Source organism: Accipiter gentilis, chromosome 10 (assembly GCF_929443795.1).
Source record: "Accipiter gentilis chromosome 10, bAccGen1.1, whole genome shotgun sequence".
In the NCBI taxonomy this organism is placed as follows: domain Eukaryota; kingdom Metazoa; phylum Chordata; class Aves; order Accipitriformes; family Accipitridae; genus Astur; species Astur gentilis.
In genome coordinates, this window is record NC_064889.1 from 1,560,059 (window position 1) to 1,584,380 (window position 24,322).

Below are 24,322 nucleotides of genomic sequence, written 5' to 3' on the forward strand. Positions count from 1 at the left end.
GCCAGCAAGGCAATTGGGCTGTGTGGTGGCAGGAGGCCTGCTCCTTACATAATGGCTCAGAGGCCTGTCTGTCAGATCTGAAGTCACCCTGGAGAGGCTGACCTAACCTGTCCAGGCTCTGGCATTGCAGAGGCATCCTGAAGTTTACTGGAACTGGATGTAACGATGTTCCTGGTAAGTAAGAACTGAGACACTCTCATTTCTCTTGCAGCTTACAGCCTGTGGGCCAAGGGCACCACAAGGAGCCTCTCACAGCTAGACTCTCTACCTAAAGCTTCTCAAGTCTCTGATTCCAGGGCTGCTTAAAGCAAAAAGCATGGTTTTGCTGTGCTGACAGTCAAAACGCAGTCTGGACAGTGGGCTTGTATGCGGGGTGCGTGTTAGCACAATATATACAGACTCCCGCCCTGCCAATAGCAGTTCGACAAGTAGGTGGAGTTACGAAGAGGGGGTTCGTGATTGTGCATGCTCAGTTCCCTAGTGAAATGCCCAGCCTAACCCCATTTTGCAGTCACACTGCCTACGTCCAGCCATGAAAAGAAGGGCTTTTCTGCTTTCCACTCCATACCTATCCCCTGGAGTTTCTTTCCACAACACCAATGAAAGAGAGAAGTGCCATGACTGTTTTTCGTATGATTTTGTGAACAACAATTGAGAGGACTGAAAAGTTAATTCAAAAGGTCTCTATTAACTTTCACAATGAACAGTTTGGCAACTGGCCCCACAGGGCCGTGATCACCAGGTTACAGACTCGTGCTCAATGACTCTGAGGCTTTTTGGTGCTCTGCTCTAAGTTCAGGGAGCTCCACCCACAACTGCTGGTAGAGATTGGGACAGAAGCCAGTGCTCCTCCTTGCAGAGCGCGTAGCCAACGGAGGGAGGAGGAGAACAAACCGCCACAAGACTCCAGCTGTGCTGCACAAAGTCTTTAATGAGAAGGAGGAAATGCAGTGGCATGGAACAGAGACCGAGAAACACGTCTGCAGGGTTCAGGGAGGCACAGAGAATGGCCCATTTCCCAAGAACAAGCTCCAGGCAAAGCGCTTGCCTTTCCCCATTCCGATTGAGCCGGTGGCAATGCCAGCCCACCAAGAGCAGGCCCTAACTCCGGCACACTCCCTGCGTCAGCAGGAGGTTCAGCAAAGCAGAAGAGAACGAGCCCTTTCCTGAGGAGCTCAGAGCAAAGCAGAGCCACAGGAGACACGGCGAGGCCTGCAGTGCAGCGAGGAGCAGCAGGCACAGGTGCCTTCTGCCCGGTGGGATGAGGACACTCAGCCCACCTGCAAGCCGTGGCTACGCTCCTGCTGCTGCAGGATCCCTGTCTTCCTTGGTGCTCCAAAGGGGATGATCTGCTGGCTTCAGCAGTTCAGACCGCAGCGGGTGGGAGGCAGACACAGCCCTGACCCCCCCAGACCAAGGGAGCCCCCAGAAGAGATGGGAACCCCCCCGGCGCTGAGGGAGCTCCCAACAGCAGCTGACAGCGAGGATCCCACGGCTGTGCTCTGAGGGAAAGAGGTGAGGATGGGGCCCGGCAGGGTCACCACCACCGGGGAGGCTTCGATGAACACCGTCGAGTCAGCGCAGCGGGCGACACAGGGCTCACTGCAGCTGCTTGCAAGTGGGGTTGGGCCGGAGGCGCCGCAGGGCGTTGGGAGACAGGGTCTCAAGCAAGACATCTCTCGGCGAGGCAGGCAAAGCTGAAACACAGAGCAGGCAGGGAGCATGAACCTCAATAGCAGTCTGTCTGTCTTTTCCTCAGCTCTCTCCGTGGAGACTCTTTGGTTTCAAAACTCCCGGTACGCCTACGTTTGCCATGGCCCCCATTGTGCCCTCCGAGTTGCACGGCACAGGAAGGCTCACCCACTTTTGGAATAGGCCCCAGCGCAGTGGCTTTAAAGCGCCTGTGGGAAGACTGATCATACCCCATCTCCATTGTGGCTTTGAAGATGGCACTGGATGCACTTGGCCATTTGGTTAGAGATGGCCTCCTGCAGGTGCACGTTCTGGTGGGCAGACCCCCCTGCAGCTGAGCCCAATGGATCCCCTTCTGCTTGAAAGAGCCCTCCTCCTCCCAGCTCTCCCCAGCCACCTCCCCCAAAAGGCAAAGAGATTGCAGCCCTTCAACAGTTGTATGGCAGGGCAAAGCTGAGGCAGCCCAAGTATCAGCCTCAGTAGCCACCAAGACAGCAGTTCAGCTCACAGAGAGAGATGGAGGGGACTCAGGCTTACCTTGCTCCTCGAGGAAAGGGAGGCAAGAGAGGAGGATGCAGAGCCTGGAGCAGCGCAGGCTTTTATGCTGTGTCCCAGAGCCCTGGCGGGGGGGCCACAAACATTCCTTGCTCATGAAGCATCTCAACACCTAGTAGACACACACGAGACTGTGAGTAAATTTAAGCAGAACATCAAGACTGCACAATCCCATATGGGAGAAGAGCCTCGTCTCACCAGGGATGTGGCAAACCTCAACGTCAAAGGAAGTCCTTTGTGGGCTGGAAGGAAGACCCCTGTGGGCCGGAGTGACAGCCAGGAGGACCTAGCTTACGCTCATCAGGCTCTACCACAGCATGGTTTTGTGATCAAAGAGATGCCCGCTTCCTTCTCTGAAAGAGACCCACGCCCAAATTCACCTGTTTTGCTTAGCAAGGTCATCCCAGAAGCCTCAATGGCCTGCTTTTGAGGAGAGGCTCAGGGCAGGGAGTCAAAAGCTCACAACCCTTTTTCCTGGGTGAGGGATGGGCTGGCCCATTCCATGCATTTCAAACTACAAAGGGACATCGGATCAGTCTCCCAGAGCACCTGGGAGTCATCATGATGTGGAGGAGTTGGGAAAAACCCTGAACTCCAGGCAAACATGAGTCACCCTGCGGTGGACTTCAGTGGACACGTTGCCCCGTACTGAGGCGTACCAGGGATACCAGAGCTTATAGTCCCAAAGTGCCGCTTTCGTCATGGGATTTTCCACACATTTTAGCATCCTTCCTGAATCCACTGGTGCTTCTATGCAACCTCCTGCATTTGCTGTCTTCCAAGGCAGTGCCTTTTGGTGGTTGCTCAAGGGCTCATGTGACTCCCAGGTGCTCTGGGAGACTGATCCGATGTCCCTTTGTAGTTTGAAATGCATGGAATGGGTCCCCCATCCCTGACCCAGGAGAAAGAGCCACGATCTTTTGGCTCACTGCCCTCAGCCTCTGCTCAAAAGCAGGCCATCTAGGCCTTTGGCATCTGGGATGACCTTGCTGAGCAAAACGGGTTAATTTAGCTGTGGAAGGACACAGTCACTTAAAATCTCTGCACAGCTAGCCTGAGACCTCGGAGCAAATAGGTTTTAGCAGAGCTGGACACAAATTAATTATATTGATGTTAGGCGATACGCAGTGAGAGGAAAACATTTTGAGTGAAAGAGGCAAGGGCTTAATCACCAGAGAGGCCTTGGCAAGCTGCAATTACTAAGTGTGGAGAGGCTTCATGAGCAAGGAATGTTTGTGGGTCCCCCAGGGCTCTGGGACACAGCATAAAAGCCTGCGCTGCTCCAGGCTCTGCATCCTCCTGTCTTGCCTCCCTTTCCTCGAGGAGCAAGGTAAGCCTGAGTCCCCTCCATCTCTCTCTGTGAGCTGAACTGCTGTCTTGGTGGCTACTGAGGCTGATACTTGGGCTGCCTCAGCTTTGCCCTGCCATACAACTGTTGAAGGGCTGCAATCTCTTTGCCTTTTGGGGGAGGTGGCTGGGGAGACCTGGGCTCATTCAAGCTGAAGGGGATCCATGGGGCTCAGCTGCAGGGGGATCTGCCCACCAGAACGTGCACCTGCAGGAGGCCGTCTCTAACCAAATGGCCAAGTGCATCCAGTGCCATCTTCAAAGCCACAATGGAGATGGGGTATGATCAGTCTTTCCACAGGCGCTTTAAAGCCACTGCGCTGGGGCCTATTCCAAAAGTGGGTGAGCCTTTCTGTGCCGTGCAACTCGGAGGGCACAATGGGGGCCGTGGCAAACGTAGGCGTACCGGGAGTTTTGAAACCACAGAGTCTCCACGGAGAGAGCTGAGGAAAAGACAGACAGACTGCTATTGAGGTTCATGCTCCCTGCCTGCTCTGTGTTTCAGCTTTGCCTCCCTCGCCGAGAGATGTCTTGCTTGAGACCCTGTCTCCCAACGCCCTGCGGCGCCTCCGGCCCAACCCCACTTGCAAGCAGCTGCAGTGAGCCCTGTGTCGCCCGCTGCGCTGATTCGACGGTGGCCATCCAGGCCTCTCCGGTGGTGGTGACCCTGCCGGGCCCCATCCTCACCTCTTTCCCTCAGAGCACAGCCGTGGGATCCTCGCTGTCAGCTGCTGTTGGGAGCTCCCTCAGCGCCGGGGGGGTTCCCATCTCTTCTGGGGGCTCCCTTGGTCTGGGGGGGTCAGGGCTGTGTCTGCCTCCCACCCGCTGCGGTCTGAACTGCTGAAGCCAGCAGATCATCCCCTTTGGAGCACCAAGGAAGACAGGGATCCTGCAGCAGCAGGAGCGTAGCCACGGCTTGCAGGTGGGCTGAGTGTCCTCATCCCACCGGGCAGAAGGCACCTGTGCCTGCTGCTCCTCGCTGCACTGCAGGCCTCGCCGTGTCTCCTGTGGCTCTGCTTTGCTCTGAGCTCCTCAGGAAAGGGCTCGTTCTCTTCTGCTTTGCTGAACCTCCTGCTGACGCAGGGAGTGTGCCGGAGTTAGGGCCTGCTCTTGGTGGGCTGGCATTGCCACCGGCTCAATCGGAATGGGGAAAGGCAAGCGCTTTGCCTGGAGCTTGTTCTTGGGAAATGGGCCATTCTCTGTGCCTCCCTGAACCCTGCAGACGTGTTTCTTGGTCTCTGTTCCATGCCACTGCATTTCCTCCTTCTCATTAAAGACTCTGTGCAGCACCGCTGGAGTCTCGTGGTGGTTTGTTCTCCTCCCCGCTCCGTTCGCCAACATAGCTGCAAGGATGTCGTGGGATAAGCCCAGCTGGCAACTAAGCACCACACGGCTGCTTGCTGTCCAATGAATATATAAAGCATGTGACGCACAGTGCAATTGCTCACCGCACAGAACCTGATGCTCAGCCCATTTCTGAGCTGTGATCCCTTCACCCCCCCACCGCCAGCTCCCCCAGTTATATACTGAGCATGACATCATACGGTATCGAATACCCCCTTGGCTAGTTCGGGTCAGCTGTCCTGGCTGGGCCCCCTCCAGCTCCTTGTGAAAGTAAACTCTATCCCAGCCGACCCCAGGATAAAGGCAGAGGGAGAACCTGCTCTCTCCCACGACCGTGAGTCTGTCCCCATGCACGGGGCACTGCCAGTTGTGGGTGGAGCTCCCTGAACTGATACCAGAGCACCAAAAATAAACAAGCAGGCAAGAGAAAGACAGAAAAGCCTCAGAGAAATGGATGGCACCAGAAGCAATGGACAGGGGTGGGAATACAAGTACTGCCACACACAGTGGTAATGAAAGACGGGAAACGGTTGCCCAGGGAGTGTTGTAGCGTCTCCATCTTTGGAGGTGTCCCACATCCAAGCAGACAAGGCCCTGAATAGCCTCCTCCACTTGAGGCTGCTTTGAGCCAGGCTTGGAGTGCAGGCTCTCCACCTCAGGTGTTGTGTGATTCTCTGAGCCACTGCTGGACGCCCTCATCCAGGAGCAGCCATCAAGACCAAGGGAGCAGAGAGGGGGCGAGGTCCAGTGCTCAGGAAAGCTGCAGACGGCTGGTGGGCACAGGGCAGCAGAAGGGGCACTGGTGTCAGTCCCAGGGCTGGGAGCACAGGAAAGGACGGAAGATGAGAGTGCATTAAACCATTGCCCTGACAGCAAGGCAAGGCTGCTAATCATAGAATCATTTATGTTTGAAGAGACCTTCAAGATCATCGAGTCCAACCATCATCCATGCCCACTAAATCGTGTTATGGAGTTATTGCCTGTCCTGTTCTCACGTTGTACCTCATACTAAGCAGCCGCTAACCACATATCCTTACTCTTGGTTGCGGTCCTAACCAAGCTCCTGACCTTGCCAAAGGGGGCGACCAAGAGAGAGGGCAGGGGATGTTGTTCAACAGAGGGAAGAGATGGCAGGAGGACTCAAGGCAGCTTGTTATGGGTTGCACAAGCTGGACTGCCTTCCTCTGCTGGGACAGTCCTGGCTGACTTCAGAGCCTGGTCCTCTTTTGCAGGACACGCTGTCGGATGTGGTTCAACAGAGGGAAGAGCTGGCAGGAGGACCCAAGGCAGCTTGTTATGGGTTGCACAAGCTGGACTGCCTTCCTCTGCTGGGACAGTCCTGGCTGACTTCAGAGCCTGGTCCTCTTTTGCAGGACACGCTGTCCCCTTCTGCCCCAAAGCGGCCCTTCCCGCAGTGAGAATGAGGTTTTTCTCTCCTGAGGCTGCTCCAGACTGGTCCAGACTTCGGTGAATTCTACTATTAGCTCAAGGCAGCTCTCCCACATGCCCTGGGTCCACCTGGCCAAGGGTCCACGCACACAGTGGGGAGAAGCTGCACTGGAGCTATCCTCCTTGTGGCAGGGTTTGAGCCTGTGTGTTGAGAGCAGGGCCCTTCCTCCCAGCAGTCAGACGGGAGGACACACATGCGGAGACACTCTGCTGGATCTCACACTTAGCCCGGGACACTGAGGACGCAACCGCCTGGTACCTTTGGACTGCCCAAAGCACTGGGCTGGCAGCTGGTGCTTCTGAACCCACAGGACAGACCAGGCTGCCGTGCCCAAGCCCAAGATTTCAAATGGAGAGTTACATTCAGAGAGGGCGTGAGAAACACCTAGTCACTGGAGAAGGGTTGAATTTCCACAGAGTCACAAATCTGAAAGCATGTCCCAGAGAAGCAGCATCGCTGAGGGCTTTCCTCATCCATCCCTGGGATCTGCAGGACCGAGCAGGGTGGGAGGAGTGTCTGGGAGCAGCAAGAGCAGGGCCCAGTCTCTGAAGGTCTTGCAAAGAGGTGGACAGCCCCTTCCCATGCAGAAGCTGTGCCGCTGCAGGAGGAGGGATGTCCCTTCTGGGGCTGAGACAGCGTTTCTCCAAGCAATGGAGGGTCTTCCTGGGGCTCTGCTAGTCTCACCCAGCACTTGGGGAGAAAGGGTTCTGGGCCAGTGGGTTGTGTGTGCCAGTGCCCACAAGGCAGCTTCCTTGCTTGGGGTATTTTGTCCTTGGTTTCCTTCCTGGCAGCACTGCCTGCTGGGGCTGCCCGTGCTCCCCAGACTGTTTGCTTCCTCAAGGTCACGGCAAATGTTCCGTCCACTGCAGCCTCCGATGCTGCTCCTCCCTGCGGGACACTGCGGGGAGGACACTTTGTGCCCCCCTTACAGGCTTCAATGGGCAGCCAGAGATCTCCCAGAGCTCCCCAGCTCCTGGGAGCTGCAGCTCAGGCCAGGCTGGCTCACGCAGGAGGCCAAGCCACTCCTGTGTCCTGCACTCCCAAGAAATTTCTGGCTAAGGGCAGGCCTTGGCAAGCCAGAGAGCTACCTTAATATAGCAGAAGCCCCCTCACCCTCTATTCTCCAGGATGAACAATCCCAGCTCCTTCAGCATGAACCCCGACATGCTCCGGCATGCTCTGATACCACCCTGTGCATGTCCCCTCTTCCTCTTCCTCCTCCTGTGTGCACAGGAGGACCTCTTCTGTGGCTCATACTTCCTGACTGGGGTCCTTCTGAAAAATGCCACCAGTGCTCGTGCAACCTGTGGTGGGATTGTGTGAAGATGCCTCTGTCCTGTCAGCAGTGTTGGAGAGAGCCTGCCATGCCCGCATCGGCCTCTTACTGGTGGGCCTTTACTCCCACCTGTCCCTCTTCCCACTGGTGCTGTCCCTGTTTGCTGGTGAGGAACTGCCAGCTCAGGGAAACTTTCTGGGTGTTGAAATCCTGCTGGTCAATGCCACATCCTGGATTGCCACCTACAGAGTGTGCCACTGGGCCTGAAAGAGGGAAGGATGCATCGCAGGGGCTCTCCAGCTTTGGGAGCAGAGGGCAGAGGAGCTCCCTGATGACAAAGGAGAGGGAAAAGTTGCCCCATCTCCAAAACGGGGGGAGAAGGACTATCTGGGGAACCAAGGAATGGCGATGATAAACTGGAGCATGTTCCACAGAGGATCGCTAGGATAGTCAGGGCAGGGGGCTCTGGCCTTGTGAGGATAGGCTGAGGACCCAAGGCTTGCTCATCTGGGAGAAGAAAATGCTTAGCAGGGATCTAATAGGAGCCTCCTGGTGCCTACCAGGAGGCTACTGCGATGGCTGGAGGATGAGCGCCATCGTCAGAAGTTGAGCAGGCGGTTTGTGACTGGCTACACAAACACAGATGATCACCCGGAGGGTGCCTAAGCATGGGAACAGGGGTCCAGAGAGGCTGTGAAACGTCTGTCCTGAAGGTATTTTATGACCCAAAAGGACAAAGCACTGATCAGCTGGTGGGAGCCTGCCTGAAGCAGGAGGATGCACTCTCCCTGAAATTCCTTCCAACCAGAAGGGTTGTTGAAGGGTAAAGCAGAAGCAGGGAGAGAGTATTTTGTGGGTGAATGTTTGAAGAATGCCCAAAGCTCCACATTGCAGGGGAGAGGAGAGGCATGCAGAATGTCACGTTTGTAGGGGAGAGTGGAAAAGTGGAGTTCCCCAGGGGCTCTCCTCCTTCCATGATTCTGTTCTAGGCCTACCCACCTGCTACTGGTGGGGCAGCATGGGTACGCCCATTTCTCCTTCTACAGGAGCTGGGACTGCAGCAAGACCTGGTCAGCAGGCTGAGCAGAGCCCCCAGAGGGGCAAGAATCCTCCACTGAAGAGAGAGGCCAAGAGAGAGAAACCATGAAGGGGGGCAGCCAGAGAGAAGAGCCTGTCAGGAGTGGGACTCGAAGCCATGCCTCCCAGGGAGGCTGCAACCTGAACGCAACACGCCTTAGACCACTCAGCCATCCTGACCCGCTGCTGCTGCTGCTGCTGCTGGTCCGCACCCTGCAGCTGCCAGAGCCAGCCCACCTCAGCCAGCCTCCTCCTGGCACTGCTGCAGGGGGAGATGTATCCTGGGAGCACCCTTGCCTTGCTCCCACCAAGGGCTGCGGACTGGTGATCGCAGCTCCTACACGCGCTTCGTACCGCATGGAACCGGACTACCCAGCACAGGGGCAGCACACTTCCGACACATCTCCCAAAGCCCAAGGCACTCCTTCAGGGGAGCAACCAAAGGAACCGTCAGTGAATTATGGCTCTACGCACGCCAGTGTCCTGTCAAGGGCTTCAGGCACACGTCTGCCTTTCCCGTGACTTCCTCCATTCCCTCCAGAGCCCCAGGGGATGGCAAGCCAAGCACCTGGCCTGCAGCGCTGCCTCATGGACGGTTCCTGGGGCAGCAAGGGTGCTTCCTTCTTCCCTGCTCAGGGCTGGGCATGCTGGGCAAGGAGGGCTGTGCCACACCGACACCTGGGGGAATGCTGTGTCGGTCTCAAGGGGTCAGCGTGTGGGAAAGGGTCTGGAGAGTCAAGGCAAAAGGACAGGAGATGCGCCAAGTGCCAAGCAATGAGCGGGTTCCCCTTCCTGCGGGGAAGAGGCTGACTTACTGCCCGTGATGTAGAGGAAGGAGGGAGGGCACAGCTCTCTGGGAATTGTTGCTTCATGGAAGGAGGTAGACTGTAAGGCATCTCAGGAGGTCACTAGTCCAAATGCCTGCCTAAAGCAGGGCTAGCCCGAAAGCTAGAGCAGGTAGCACAGTGCCTGAGCCCCACTGAAACTTGAGTGTGACACCCAGGCATGGAGAATCCCAAGGTTCTCTGGGCACCTGCTGCAGTGCTTCAACACTGCCTGAAATCTCAGAATGGTATAAAGCAGCCCCTGCAGCCTGCTGTTGCTAAATGGGGAAGGCACGATGCAGCCAGGCAGAAGAAAAGCTGGTCTGCGTTGGCCAGGAATCGAACCCGGGTCAACTGCTTGGAAGGCAGCTATGCTCACCACTATACCACCAACGCTCCTGGATGCACTGCTGCCTACTGCTCCTCCAGCCCAGAGCCTGGCCTCCCTCCTGCTCCTCCACGTCCCACTCTTGCCTGCCTCCTGCTCTGCCAGGTCACCAACTGCCCTCTTGCCTGCTCCCCCGCTTCACAGACTCTCCCGCCTCCTCCTTCCAGCCCCCTGCACACATACACACGACCTCAACCTGCTGGCACGTGGGTGTCCTTCTCTGCCTCTGAGCTGTTGGCTACGGAAACTCCAGCTCCTGGATGCTGGTAATGGTCACGCTCCCCATCTGCGTTCATATGTGGGCCAGCTGCGCACGTACTATGCAGGTGCAGGTGCGTTTGCGTGTACGTACCTGTGGTGGTTTAAGCACAGACAAACGCCCACCCAGCTGCTCACTGCTTTCCCCACCCGCAGGGCGATGCAGAGCACTGAAAACACAATGAGAAATCTCATGGCTCAAGATAAACACACGGACACGGCTTAGCCAAAACTCTTGTGGGAAAATCAGGCTTGACTTGGGCAAAATCAATTCCTGGCCACTTAAAACGGATGCAAGTAGTGAGAAACAAAAAGACAAACACAAAACATCGCCTTTCCTCTCCCCTGTGCCGGGACAACTTCAGTGCTTCACACCAAACTCCTTTACCTGTCCAAGCAGGATGTGTCTCTGCTCTTACCCACTCTGTTTTTTCCTCCCACCTCTCTCTGCCTGTCGTTTTCTGCCCTTTCTGGAATATGTTTTCACAGAGGGGCCACCAATGTTGACGGCGGCTCAGCTGTCTTGTGCGGTGGGTCCACTGTGGAGCTGGAACTGGCTGTGTCTGACACAGGGCAGCCCCTTATCTCTTCCCACAGAGGCCATTCTGCAGCACCCCCTGACCCCTCCACTACCAAAACCTTGCCATGGCTAGCCAATACAGTGCCCATGGGGAATACCAGAGGGCATAACGCTGAGGTAGCGTGGTCGGAGGCTGCCGCAGTTGGAGTCACGACCACGCTGTCCTGGGCTAACATGTGGTTGCATGATGTACCCTTTGGTTGAATTAAAAAGGCACAGCAACCAGCCTGGGTTTCTTCCTAGGCAATGGATATGTCCATAGCTTGTAGACGTGTGCAGTAGTAGCTCAGCAATCAGTAAGCAATTTGTGTTGCAGGACTCTGCGCATTACCTGTTCCTGGGTTAAAATCTGCCTTGTGCTGCCACTGGTTTTGGTGATGGATGATTGCTTTGGTGAATGCCCATGCCGGCAGTGATGAATGATGAAGTACACGTGACCAGGACGTACCTTCCCCTACATACACGGGGGGCACCATTTTCTTTCAGCTGCCATTTTCTTATTAAATAGCACCATAACCACCATGTTTTCCTACTGCTCTGTGATTGGCTGACAGCCATTTCTGGACCCCGTCGTACCCACCTGCTCTCAGGCAGACCTGTGATTGGCTGCCAGGACCAGCCAACCCTACCTGTGTACCCAGAAGCACGTCAGGCAAGGAAGCCCCCACTCGCTAAACAAAGGGAAGAGGCAACTTCTGACAGCGTCATTCCCCGTGGGTTCTCCTATTGCTTTGTGATTGCCGGACGGCCGTTTTTGACACTGTCATGCCCGCATGTTCTCAGATCTCCCTCTCAGGGACTGTCCGCTTCCTTTGGACCAAGAAGTGTTTGGATATGAAAAGATATACCGTGCAGTGGTATCCACTCTGGAATGAAGACGAGCACTTAGCACAAGCGATATTCCTGTGGATGGCCCATTGCCTGCAGAGCCAGAGGCAGACTCACAGTCAACATGCAAGCGATCTTCTGGCTTCTGGCCAGTCAGGTACTCAGGTAACAGGGAGCTCACCTGCAGATACCCGTGCTATCTTCCTGCTGCCAGGAAGCACGTGAAGCACTCAGCCAAGAAAGACCCATAGAAGAGGCCACTCTCCATTATCTTTGAAAGGTCGCGACAACTGGGAGAGGCTCCTGAGTCCAGGAAGAAAGTCATTGTCACTCCTGTCTTCCCAAAAGGCACAAAGGAGAATGGGGGCAACGGCAGGCTGGTCCTCCTCACCTCGATCCCTGGGAAGGGGAAGGAGCAACTCATCCTGGAAACCCTTTCCAGACAGGTGAAGAACAAGAATGCGATTGGTCTTGTTTTCATTGCATTCTTCTCCTAGCTCATTTCTGTCAGACTGTGCTTTTCTGGTTTTGGGGGGGTTATGGGGTGGTTTTGTGTGTGTGTGTGAGAGAGAGAGAGAGAGAGGGGTATTTGCTAGGAAATCTCAAGCTGCACTAGCCAGTGGGGAGAGTGGATTGGCATCAGGGGCTGCCCAGGGTTGGAGCGGGACACTGGACAAACCAGGCCTGGGCTCCAGGCACGGATTCTGCACAGACCTGGGGTACAGTCTAGGGTTCAGAGCACCTGCTGATGTGCACGTGGGAGTGAGGGGGTGGGTGTCCAGCACTGAATTCCAGTCCTGAGAAGCCAGAAGAGAGGGAAAGTCTCAGGCTATGTGTGTGTTTTGTCTTGTAGTGAGCAAGAGAAGACAAAGAAAACACCGCCATGCCTCCCAATTTTTCCAGGCTCAGCTGCACTCCTTCACTGCAGACTACTCCAGCATGGGTTCTCCACATGCTGCGCTTCTGAACAGGAAAATCTCTTTCAGTGTGGGCTCTTCCACAGGCTTCAGGCCCATCAGGAAAGGTCTTCACTGGCGTGCCTTCTCCGCAGGTTGCAATTCCTTCAGGAATATCCACCTGCTCCAGCCAGCATGGGTGCCCCGGGTGCCACAAGCTTTGCAGATGGCTCAGTGTTGTGGAGGCCCCTGGAACCAGCTGTGTGTGTGGTGCAGGGCAGCCCCTTAGCTCTTCCCCACAGAGGCCACCCTGCAGCAGCCCCTCTCCCCACCACTGCCAACACCTAGCCACGTATGGCCAATACAGTGCCCACTGGGAATACCTACTCAGCCCTGCTCCTGGCTGGAGCTGCGAGTGAGCACGGCAGCAAACTGACTAGGATGGAGAAACCCCCCAGATGGTCAAGCTGATTGCAGTGGTGTCTGCCAAAGTAGCAGCAGCCTTGTCCTCCTCCTCCCCACCTGCAGATTCCTGGAGGTCCCTGCTTGCGGCTGGGAAGTTGGGATTGAGCTGCCGGATGGGAAGGGAGAAATGCCTGTGTCCACAGGCCACCCACTTCCTTGTGGGGGGAGCTCTGCCTGCTGCTCCACAGCCACCCGTCTGCCTTGCCGAGGGGCACTATGGGAGTGCTGGCACCTAAGAAGGCAAAGGAGAAAGAAGGTGGCAGTGGCAGAGAGAAGGGGCTGACGGAACAGGAGGGCCATGGGTGCCCAGAGAGCTAGAGCAGTGCAGGTTAAAAGTTGCTGGGAGGGGCAGCAGCTGTCAGGAGGAGGGAATAAAAGGGCCAATTAGCAGAGGATGGTTTCGATCCATCGACCTCTGGGTTATGGGCCCAGCACGCTTCCGCTGCGCCACTCTGCTCCCCCCAGCACCTCTGACGGCACCTCCCACGGCCCTGCTTGATGCTCCCTGGCACTGCCAGCCCTCATGCCTCCTTCCCTTCCTCTGTCCTGTGCCCTCACGCGGGCCAGAAAATGGGCTCTCTGCAAAGTTCACCTCCTTTGGGCCTGGGGTGGGTAGCTCAAGGGCCTTGCCTTGCCCTTCTCCCCACATCTCCTGCCCATAACCCTGCATGGGGACTTTCTTCTTGGCCACCCAAGCTGGCTCTGCAGGCACTGGAGGAAACCCCGGAGCGAGGGGGCAGCCTTGTTGCTTTGCAGGGCAGAGGGCAGCTGCTCTCCAGCGAGCTCAGGAGGGCTGCCACCCTGCCCAGAAGTCCAGCTCCCAGGGGGCTGTGGGACTGTGCCCGGTGTCAACGTCCGTTCTTTGCCGGCCGAGGACGGAGACAAGGACGCTTAGCATCACCAAGCGTAGAATTACCACAAGGGAACTAATACTCCTAATTTGGCTGTGCACATAGTGGAGCCCCAGCCTAACGCATGGAGGACCCCGAGACAGAGGAAAGCAGGGTTGGTATATGTTTACAATACAGTTGTGTCAACCAATCAAATTACTCATGTTAAGGGGTGGGCTAATCAGTTACTATTGCTCCCAAGATCAGTATGTGCTTCTCCCGGGCAGGTGGTGTGGACAGATGCTCTGTGGGGTGTTAATCTTCATTCTTCTAAACCAATGTCCCGTGCAGGTGGAGGGGCTTTATACTAGATTCAGGTTGATTGCTGTTCTGGCCGTGGCTGTATACCCGGGGTTTTTTTGAAAGACAAATCTCCCATTGGTTTATCATCTGCATGGGGTGTTGTCAGCCAGTGAGAACCAGTCTAGGTTGGGTCGTCAGGTGACGTTGACGCTCAGGTAAAAGCCCTTAGTCCTAGGCAGTGTTCGTTCTTCTAAGCAAGTTGTCGAGCAGTTGGTGCCTTGCCTTTCACACCAGCGGTGAGGGCCTTGCCCTGCCGGTGCTGTGCTGTGCTGTGCTCTCCCATTCTGTAGCTCATAGTTGGCACTGGCCCCTTCCCTTCCCCCCACCCCCACCCCTTGCCTGCTGCTCCACACCAGTCTGCCTTTGTAAGACCTAAAGTGAGGGGCACTTTGTGAGTGCTGGCAAGATCTCAGATCCAGGAGGTGCCTCCCCTTCATCTTTAGCAATGAGGGCCATGCTGTGCAGGCTGTCTTTGGAGGTGAGCTGCTGTAGGTTCAGGCCTAGGGAGGACAGACAGCTGGTAGGGTTGTTCTGCATGAGGTCTGAGGTGAGATCAGGCTCTTAAGTTCTGTTCAAGAGCCAACAACGGTGGACCTCTTGTCATGGCTGGTACTCGGCACTGGTCCATTCTCTTCCCCAACCTGCCTACCTTGTCAATGGGAGCAGGATTTCCCTTTCATCCAGGAATTTCTGAGGTGGGGGGGGGAAGGCGCAGACAAGTGCTGTAGGCAAAGGGCTTTCACTGAGTCCCTGGGCGCCAGGCACAGTGTGGAGCTGAGTCCCACTGCTGGCTGCAGCGTGGTCAATTGCAGGGAGCCCAAAAGGGAACTGCGCCCCGTAGTTGGCAGGATTCGAACCTGCGCGGGGAAACCCCAATGGATTTCTAGTCCATCGCCTTCACCACTCGGCCACAACTACCTGCTCCAGCCCTCTCTGCCCTGCTGATCACGTGCCCTGTGCAATGACACCCGGCTCCCTGGGAGTTTCAGGGCTAGGCTCCACTCGAAGATTTGCAGTTGGGACCTGCACTGAGCATGACGGGCACCTGCTGCCAGCCTTGCAGAGGCCTTGAGAGGCGTAACCCCAGGGGCTACAGCTGAAGCTCCCAGCGCCTTGTCCTCAGCCGGGCATCTGGGATATCCTGCCACCGGAGGGGGGGATGGTTTCACCCCCCAGCTGGTGTCTCTGCTGCTTCCAGGGAAGAAGAGAAGGCAGCTGGGTGGAGACAACCAGGGTGAGGCGAGATATTAGACCCCACTTTGCCTCTCAGATTTATCTGAGGGGGCCTCCAAGCCTGCTGTGAGCACTACGGCGGGGACACTGCTGCAGGGCAGATGGTGATCTCCTGGCAGCACTTCCAGCCTCTTGGGGACGTAGGGCAGCGTCTGCCCTTGAACACAGACCATGACCGCCGTGCAGGTTGTTGGTGTGTAGGGGCAATGGTTTGCGAGAGTGGCAGAGATCCATGGAAAAGGCAAGGTAGAGACTGGCTGAGCAAAAGCGTGGAGGGGCAAAGGGAGAATAAATGGGGGGTGTGGGTGACTTAGAGGGAGACTGGGGAGAGCTTGATTTGGTGGAATAGGTATGTGCAGAGCTTTTTTCCACCACTGCAAGCCTTGTCCAGTTCCTGAGCAAGGACCAAAATATCAAACGATCCACAAAAGCGGTAATTTACACCACTAGACGCAAGTGGCTCCCCTTCTGTCTTGGCTCTGGAGCAGGAAAATGGTGTTAAGGAGGCAGTGTGGAGGTGGTGCACCTGGCAGTGTCTGACTGCATGCAGAGCAAGGGAGGGAGGTGGTTGCAGTTGAGAGGCTGAGCATGAGGAGTGGCTTGAGGAAGTGTGGGGGGGGAGGGGGGCTGGAGGGAGGAGGCCGGCCAGTCTGTGAAGTGGAACAGCAGGAGGCTGGCCAGGCTCTGATCTGGAGGAGCAGGAGGCAGCACTGCCCACAGGTGCATTGCTGGAATATTAGTGAGCACAGCTGCTTTCCAAGCCGTTGACCCAGCTTTGATTCCTGGCCAAGAGACAGATGTCTCTTCAGGCTGGCTCCAGGGTGGGTGCCTTACATCTTCTGCAGGCAGGCTCTTCTGCTCAGAAAATGCCCAGCTTTCCCCTGGGGTTTCAAGCCAGTCCCCTTGCCTCCTTGCAGCCTTGAGACCGCCTGAGGCCAGTGCTTTCTGCCTGTTGGGAGGGCTCCAGGCTGGGCTCCTCACTGCAGTGCTGGTACAGGAGCCAGGAGGGAGGCTTTTTTTGGCCTGGCACAGAACTGCACCTGCTGCTGCTGCTGGTGGTTGCACCTGTCAAGACAAGCATGCTGCCATGGCAGGGTACAGATGAAGATCAGTAATGCCTAGGTGGTGGTCAAGGGACAGGCTGTGCTTCATGAGGCCAGCAAGGCAATTGGGCTGTGTGGTGGCAGGAGGCCTGCTCCTTACATAATGGCTCAGAGGCCTGTCTGTCAGATCTGAAGTCACCCTGGAGAGGCTGACCTAACCTGTCCAGGCTCTGGCATTGCAGAGGCATCCTGAAGTTTACTGGAACTGGATGTAACGATGTTCCTGGTAAGTAAGAACTGAGACACTCTCATTTCTCTTGCAGCTTACAGCCTGTGGGCCAAGGGCACCACAAGGAGCCTCTCACAGCTAGACTCTCTACCTAAAGCTTCTCAAGTCTCTGATTCCAGGGCTGCTTAAAGCAAAAAGCATGGATTTGCTGTGCTGACAGTCAAAACGCAGTCTGGACAGTGGGCTTGTATGCGGGGTGCGTGTTAGCACAATATATACAGACTCCCGCCCTGCCAATAGCAGTTCGACAAGTAGGTGGAGTTACGAAGAGGGGGTTCGTGATTGTGCATGCTCAGTTCCCTAGTGAAATGCCCAGCCTAACCCCATCTTGCAGTCACACTGCCTACGTCCAGCCATGAAAAGAAGGGCTTTTCTGCTTTCCACTCCATACCTATCCCCTGGAGTTTCTTTCCACAACACCAATGAAAGAGAGAAGTGCCATGACTGTTTTTCGTATGATTTTGTGAACAACAATTGAGAGGACTGAAAAGTTAATTCAAAAGGTCTCTATTAACTTTCACAATGAACAATTTGGCAACTGGCCCCACAGGGCCGTGATCACCAGGTTACAGACTCATGCTCAATGACTCTGAGGCTTTTTGGTGCTCTGCTCTAAGTTCAGGGAGCTCCACCCACAACTGCTGGTAGAGATTGGGACAGAAGCCAGTGCTCCTCCTTGCAGAGCGCGTAGCCAACGGAGGGAGGAGGAGAACAAACCGCCACAAGACTCCAGCTGTGCTGCACAAAGTCTTTAATGAGAAGGAGGAAATGCAGTGGCATGGAACAGAGACCGAGAAACACGTCTGCAGGGTTCAGGGAGGCACAGAGAATGGCCCATTTCCCAAGAACAAGCTCCAGGCAAAGCGCTTGCCTTTCCCCATTCCGATTGAGCCGGTGGCAATGCCAGCCCACCAAGAGCAGGCCCTAACTCCAGCACACTCCCTGCGTCAGCAGGAGGTTCAGCAAAGCAGAAGAGAACGAGCCCTTTCCTGAGGAGCTCAGAGCAAAGCAGAGCCACAGGAGACATGGCGAGGCCTGCAGTGCAGCGAGGAGCAGCAGGCACAGGTGCCTTCTGCCCGGTGGGATGAGGACACTCAACCCACCTGCAAGCCGTGGCTACGCTCCTGCTGCTGCAGGATCCCTGTCTTCCTTGGTGCTCCAAAGGGGATGATCTGCTGGCTTCAGCAGTTCAGACCGCAGCGGGTGGGAGGCAGACACAGCCCTGACCCCCCCAGACCAAGGGAGCCCCCAGAAGAGATGGGAACCCCCCCGGCGCTGAGGGAGCTCCCAACAGCAGCTGACAGCGAGGATCCCACGGCTGTACTCTGAGGGAAAGAGGTGAGGATGGGGCCCGGCAGGGTCACCACCACCGGGGAGGCTTCGATGAACACCGTCGAGTCAGCGCAGCGGGCGACACAGGGCTCACTGCAGCTGCTTGCAAGTGGGGTTGGGCCGGAGGCGCCGCAGGGCGTTGGGAGACAGGGTCTCAAGCAAGACATCTCTCGGCGAGGGAGGCAAAGCTGAAACACAGAGCAGGCAGGGAGCATGAACCTCAATAGCAGTCTGTCTGTCTTTTCCTCAGCTCTCTCCGTGGAGACTCTTTGGTTTCAAAACTCCTGGTACGCCTACGTTTGCCATGGCCCCCATTGTGCCCTCCGAGTTGCACGGCACAGGAAGGCTCACCCACTTTTGGAATAGGCCCCAGCGCAGTGGCTTTAAAGCGCCTGTGGAAAGACTGATCATACCCCATCTCCATTGTGGCTTTGAAGATGGCACTGGATGCACTTGGCCATTTGGTTAGAGACGGCCTCCTGCAGGTGCACGTTCTGGTGGGCAGACCCCCCTGCAGCTGAGCCCAATGGATCCCCTTCTGCTTGAAAGAGCCCTCCTCCTCCCAGCTCTCCCCAGCCACCTCCCCCAAAAGGCAAAGAGATTGCAGCCCTTCAACAGTTGTATGGCAGGGCAAAGCTGAGGCAGCCTCAGTAGCCACCAAGACAGCAGTTCAGCTCACAGAGAGAGATGGAGGGGACTCAGGCTTACCTTGCTCCTCGAGGAAAGGGAGGCAAGAGAGGAGGATGCAGAGCCTGGAGCAGCGCAGGCTTTTATGCTGTGTCCCAGAGCCCTGGCGGGGGGGCCACAAACATTCCTTGCTCATGAAGCATCTCAACACCTAGTAGACACACACGAGACTGTGAGTAAATTTAAGCAGAACATCAAGACTGCACAATCCCATATGGGAGAAGAGCCTCGTCTCACCAGGGATGTGGCAAACCTCAACGTCAAAGGAAGTCCTTTGTGGGCTGGAAGGAAGACCCCTGTGGGCCGGAGTGACAGCCAGGAGGACCTAGCTTACGCTCATCAGGCTCTACCACAGCATGGTTTTGTGATCAAAGAGATGCCCGCTTCCTTCTCTGAAAGAGACCCACGCCCAAATTCACCTGTTTTGCTTAGCAAGGTCATCCCAGAAGCCTCAATGGCCTGCTTTTGAGGAGAGGCTCAGGGCAGGGAGTCAAAAGCTCACAACCCTTTTTCCTGGGTGAGGGATGGGCTGGCCCATTCCATGCATTTCAAACTACAAAGGGACATCGGATCAGTCTCCCAGAGCACCTGGGAGTCATCATGATGTGGAGGAGTTGGGAAAAACCCTGAACTCCAGGCAAACATGAGTCACCCTGCGGTGGACTTCAGTGGACACGTTGCCCCGTACTGAGGCGTACCAGGGATACCAGAGCTTATAGTCCCAAAGTGCCGCTTTCGTCATGGGATTTTCCACACATTTTAGCATCCTTCCTGAATCCACTGGTGCTTCTATGCAACCTCCTGCATTTGCTGTCTTCCAAGGCAGTGCCTTTTGGTGGTTGCTCAAGGGCTCATGTGACTCCCAGGTGCTCTGGGAGACTGATCCGATGTCCCTTTGTAGTTTGAAATGCATGGAATGGGTCCCCCATCCCTGACCCAGGAGAAAGAGCCACGATCTTTTGGCTCACTGCCCTCAGCCTCTGCTCAAAAGCAGGCCATCTAGGCCTTTGGCATCTGGGATGACCTTGCTGAGCAAAACGGGTTAATTTAGCTGTGGAAGGACACAGTCACTTAAAATCTCTGCACAGCTAGCCTGAGACCTCGGAGCAAATAGGTTTTAGCAGAGCTGGACACAAATTAATTATATTGATGTTAGGCGATACGCAGTGAGAGGAAAACATTTTGAGTGAAAGAGGCAAGGGCTTAATCACCAGAGAGGCCTTGGCAAGCTGCAATTACTAAGTGTGGAGAGGCTTCATGAGCAAGGAATGTTTGTGGGTCCCCCAGGGCTCTGGGACACAGCATAAAAGCCTGCGCTGCTCCAGGCTCTGCATCCTCCTGTCTTGCCTCCCTTTCCTCGAGGAGCAAGGTAAGCCTGAGTCCCCTCCATCTCTCTCTGTGAGCTGAACTGCTGTCTTGGTGGCTACTGAGGCTGATACTTGGGCTGCCTCAGCTTTGCCCTGCCATACAACTGTTGAAGGGCTGCAATCTCTTTGCCTTTTGGGGGAGGTGGCTGGGGAGACCTGGGCTCATTCAAGCTGAAGGGGATCCATGGGGCTCAGCTGCAGGGGGATCTGCCCACCAGAACGTGCACCTGCAGGAGGCCGTCTCTAACCAAATGGCCAAGTGCATCCAGTGCCATCTTCAAAGCCACAATGGAGATGGGGTATGATCAGTCTTTCCACAGGCGCTTTAAAGCCACTGCGCTGGGGCCTATTCCAAAAGTGGGTGAGCCTTTCTGTGCCGTGCAACTCGGAGGGCACAATGGGGGCCGTGGCAAACGTAGGCGTACCGGGAGTTTTGAAACCACAGAGTCTCCACGGAGAGAGCTGAGGAAAAGACAGACAGACTGCTATTGAGGTTCATGCTCCCTGCCTGCTCTGTGTTTCAGCTTTGCCTCCCTCGCCGAGAGATGTCTTGCTTGAGACCCTGTCTCCCAACGCCCTGCGGCGCCTCCGGCCCAACCCCACTTGCAAGCAGCTGCAGTGAGCCCTGTGTCGCCCGCTGCGCTGATTCGACGGTGGCCATCCAGGCCTCTCCGGTGGTGGTGACCCTGCCGGGCCCCATCCTCACCTCTTTCCCTCAGAGCACAGCCGTGGGATCCTCGCTGTCAGCTGCTGTTGGGAGCTCCCTCAGCGCCGGGGGGGTTCCCATCTCTTCTGGGGGCTCCCTTGGTCTGGGGGGGTCAGGGCTGTGTCTGCCTCCCACCCGCTGCGGTCTGAACTGCTGAAGCCAGCAGATCATCCCCTTTGGAGCACCAAGGAAGACAGGGATCCTGCAGCAGCAGGAGCGTAGCCACGGCTTGCAGGTGGGCTGAGTGTCCTCATCCCACCGGGCAGAAGGCACCTGTGCCTGCTGCTCCTCGCTGCACTGCAGGCCTCGCCGTGTCTCCTGTGGCTCTGCTTTGCTCTGAGCTCCTCAGGAAAGGGCTCGTTCTCTTCTGCTTTGCTGAACCTCCTGCTGACGCAGGGAGTGTGCCGGAGTTAGGGCCTGCTCTTGGTGGGCTGGCATTGCCACCGGCTCAATCGGAATGGGGAAAGGCAAGCGCTTTGCCTGGAGCTTGTTCTTGGGAAATGGGCCATTCTCTGTGCCTCCCTGAACCCTGCAGACGTGTTTCTTGGTCTCTGTTCCGTGCCACTGCATCTCCTCCTTCTCATTAAAGACTCTGTGCAGCACCGCTGGAGTCTCGTGGTGGTTTGTTCTCCTCCCCGCTCCGTTCGCCAACATAGCTGCAAGGATGTCGTGGGATAAGCCCAGCTGGCAACTAAGCACCACACGGCTGCTTGCTGTCCAATGAATATATAAAGCATGTGACGCACAGTGCAATTGCTCACCGCACAGAACCTGATGCTCAGCCCATTTCTGAGCTGTGATCCCTTCACCCCCCCACCGCCAGCTCCCCCAGTTATATACTGAGCATGACATCATACGGTATCGAATACCCCCTTGGCTAGTTCGGGTCAGCTGTCCTGGCTGGGCCCCCTCCAGCTCCTTGTGAAAGTAAACTCTATCCCAGCCGACCCCAGGATAAAGGCAGAGGGAGAACCTGCTCTCTCCCACGACCGTGAGTCTGTCCCCATGCACGGGGCACTGCCAGTTGTGGGTGGAGCTCCCTGAACTGATACCAGAGCACCAAAAATAAACAAGCAGGCAAGAGAAAGACAGAAAAGCCTCAGAGAAATGGATGGCACCAGAAGCAATGGACAGGGGTGGGAATACAAGTACTGCCACACACAGTGGTAATGAAAGACGGGAAACGGTTGCCCGGGGAGTGTTGTAGCGTCTCCATCTTTGGAGGTGTCCCACATCCAAGCAGACAAGGCCCTGAATAGCCTCCTCCACTTGAGGCTGCTTTGAGCCAGGCTTGGAGTGCAGGCTCTCCACCTCAGGTGTTGTGTGATTCTCTGAGCCACTGCTGGACACCCTCATCCAGGAGCAGCCATCAAGACCAAGGGAGCAGAGAGGGGGCGAGGTCCAGCGCTCAGGAAAGCTGCAGACGGCTGGTGGGCACAGGGCAGCAGAAGGGGCACTGGTGTCAGTCCCAGGGCTGGGAGCACAGGAAAGGACGGAAGATGAGAGTGCATTAAACCATTGCCCTGACAGCAAGGCAAGGCTGCTAATCATAGAATCATTTATGTTTGAAGAGACCTTCAAGATCATCGAGTCCAACCATCATCCATGCCCACTAAATCGTGTTATGGAGTACCCCGACCGACCGCTCGCCTTTTGAATACCTCCAGGGATGGTGACTCAACCACTTCCCTGGCCAGCCTATTCCAATGTGTGACAACCCTCTCAGTAGTGAATTTTTTCCTAATAGCTAACCTAAATCTCCCTTGCCTCAACTTGAGGCCCTTTCCTCTCATCCTATCTCCAGCCACCTGACAGAAGAGAGCAGCACCCACCTCACTACAACCCCCCTTCAGGTAGCCGTAGAGAGCTAAATGTGCAAGCATGCGGAGGAAAGCCCTGAGGGAGCCAAAAGCTCAAGGTCCCACTGAGATTTGAACTCAGATCGCTGGATTCAGAGTCCAGAGTGCTCACCATTACACCATGGGACCTCCTGGACAGGTGTGGTCTTTCCCCTGTGGCCACCCTTGCCGAGCCACGTGCTCCTGGCTGAGCCTGGCAGTCTCTCCATCTCCCTGGGCATCAGCAAGTGCAGCCTTCTTCAGGGCCACCAGGCCACCCTCTGCTCACAGGATCTTTCAAGGGAGTGGCAGAGCACTTTGTGCAAGCCTGGCACGCCCTCTCTTACAAGACCCAGGCTGGTAACCTGGGAGAATCTTGCCTTTTCCTCGTTAGACTAGTTTATGAATTTTCCAGCTGAAGCTCTTCAACGTTGCACCTTGCAGACTACATTCGTGGCTCAGCGATCTGTGGCTCGATGCTTGCACTTGCGGTCTCTGCTGCTGCCTCCCTTCACCCCCATGTTGGACAGCCTCCCAGTCTGCCTCTGTAAGTTATTGCCTGTCCTGTTCTCACCTTGTACCTCATACTAAGCAGCCGCTAACCACATATCCTTACTCTTGGTTGCGGTCCTAGCCAAGCTCCTGACCTTGCCGAAGGGGGCGACCAAGAGAGAGGGCAGGGGATGTGGTTCAACAGAGGGAAGAGCTGGCAGGAGGACCCAAGGCAGCTTGTTATGGGTTGCACAAGCTGGACTGCCTTCCTCTGCTGGGACAGTCCTGGCTGACTTCAGAGCCTGGTCCTCTTTTGCAGGACACGCTGTCCCCTTCTGCCCCAAAGCGGCCCTTCCCGCAGTGAGAATGAGGTTTTTCTCTCCTGAGGCTGCTCCAGACTGGTCCAGACTTCGGTGAATTCTACTATTAGCTCAAGGCAGCTCTCCCACATGCCCTGGGTCCACCTGGCCAAGGGTCCACGCACACAGTGGGGAGAAGCTGCACTGGAGCTATCCTCCTTGTGGCAGGGTTTGAGCCTGTGTGTTGAGAGCAGGGCCCTTCCTCCCAGCAGTCAGACGGGAGGACACACATGCGGAGACACTCTGCTGGATCTCACACTTAGCCCGGGACACTGAGGACGCAACCGCCTGGTACCTTTGGACTGCCCAAAGCACTGGGCTGGCAGCTGGTGCTTCTGAACCCACAGGACAGACCAGGCTGCCGTGCCCAAGCCCAAGATTTCAAATGGAGAGTTACATTCAGAGAGGGCGTGAGAAACACCTAGTCACTGGAGAAGGGTTGAATTTCCACAGAGTCACAAATCTGAAAGCATGTCCCAGAGAAGCAGCATCGCTGAGGGCTTTCCTCATCCATCCCTGGGATCTGCAGGACTGAGCAGGGTGGGAGGAGTGTCTGGGAGCAGCAAGAGCAGGGCCCAGTCTCTGAAGGTCTTGCAAAGAGGTGGACAGCCCCTTCCCATGCAGAAGCTGTGCCGCTGCAGGAGGAGGGATGTCCCTTCTGGGGCTGAGACAGCGTTTCTCCAAGCAATGGAGGGTCTTCCTGGGGCTCTGCTAGTCTCACCCAGCACTTGGGGAGAAAGGGTTCTGGGCCAGTGGGTTGTGTGTGCCAGTGCCCACAAGGCAGCTTCCTTGCTTGGGGTATT

General features: G+C 56.1%; 4 non-coding genes across 4 annotated transcripts; all 4 read right to left on the bottom strand.

Moving 5' to 3' along the window:
* Window positions 1–9,889: 9,889 nt before the first annotated feature.
* On the bottom strand, window positions 9,890–9,961 carry TRNAG-UCC (transfer RNA glycine (anticodon UCC)). Its single transcript has one exon. It is a non-coding gene; the product is annotated as a tRNA-Gly (tRNA).
* Window positions 9,962–13,365: 3,404 nt separating this feature from the next.
* On the bottom strand, window positions 13,366–13,437 carry TRNAM-CAU (transfer RNA methionine (anticodon CAU)). The gene has a single exon. It is a non-coding gene; the product is annotated as a tRNA-Met (tRNA).
* A 1,572-nt stretch (window positions 13,438–15,009) lies between these two features.
* Window positions 15,010–15,091, bottom strand: TRNAS-AGA (transfer RNA serine (anticodon AGA)). Its single transcript has one exon. It is a non-coding gene; the product is annotated as a tRNA-Ser (tRNA).
* A 7,655-nt stretch (window positions 15,092–22,746) lies between these two features.
* TRNAQ-CUG (transfer RNA glutamine (anticodon CUG)) lies at window positions 22,747–22,818 on the bottom strand. The gene has a single exon. It is a non-coding gene; the product is annotated as a tRNA-Gln (tRNA).
* Between the last annotated feature and the right edge of the window lie 1,504 nt (window positions 22,819–24,322).